Here is a 1005-nt window from a genome sequence, read left to right as displayed (position 1 = left end):
TAGCCTCATAAACTAAGAAATTATTATTCTTGTTGCTACATCCTCCAAGCTTTTCCCTTTCTCATGAAACATGGTGACAGTTGAGCTCTCAGTCCTAATAAGACATCGATATCACCCCGTTCAAGTTCCAGGTGACACTGAAGAAGACAGGCAGCTGGGGATTGAGTAGAGTAATAGGAAACAAACACTGGTGTTTGTTCATGTCATGGATGATGCAATGATGAGTTCACAGTAGCTGTGGCTACTGACCAAGTCCTAGAAACACACACACACACACACACACACACACACACACACACACACACTGTCCACATGTTGAGAAGTAGTCCTGCCTGTAATTGGAGAAAGGTGAAGAAAATAAGAGGACAATGATAGCAGGAGCAAACACCGTCAAAATACTGTGTATGCAATACCGATGTCCTTTTCAGAGATGAGCACTCATTGTAAATTACTCGCTGGTTTAACGATTGTCCTATTGATGACAGAGACTTCCCTGATCAAATCTATGAGTAGGAGTAGTTCTATGGGTATAAATATACATTGTACACAAGAATGGTAAAATTTAAAAGTTATTCTACTGTTGAAATCTGTAATGATTATAGGTGACAAGCTATTAGGATATATCTGCCTTTAAAGGGTTCAATAAAATCTGTATTTAAAAATATATTTATTTTAAATACCAGCAATAAAGTATGACAGAAAATGAGGAAAATATACAGAGTGAGGCCTATTCAAAAATCAAAGAAGCGCAAACTAGAAAATACTAATTGTGAACATTAATTAAACTGTTTTATTTATAACAAAAACAAACAAATAGGAATAACAAAATTACAAATTACAGACAACTCAGTCACTGAAACTAAAATAAGATAATTGTTGTGGAGTATTCATATAGTCTAATGTCAGTCTTTGAAAGAGATAAAATTGGGAAATATGTACTATTTAAATGAAATGGAAAGCTTAGGTTTGTAAAAAAATCATGGAAATATATAGACATGTATATGT

The sequence above is a fragment of the Microtus ochrogaster genome, linkage group LG9 (genome assembly GCF_000317375.1).
Source record: "Microtus ochrogaster isolate Prairie Vole_2 linkage group LG9, MicOch1.0, whole genome shotgun sequence".
Classification (NCBI taxonomy): domain Eukaryota; kingdom Metazoa; phylum Chordata; class Mammalia; order Rodentia; family Cricetidae; genus Microtus; species Microtus ochrogaster.
The sequence above is the reverse complement of the archived record's forward strand: the minus strand, read 5'-3'. Positions refer to the sequence as shown.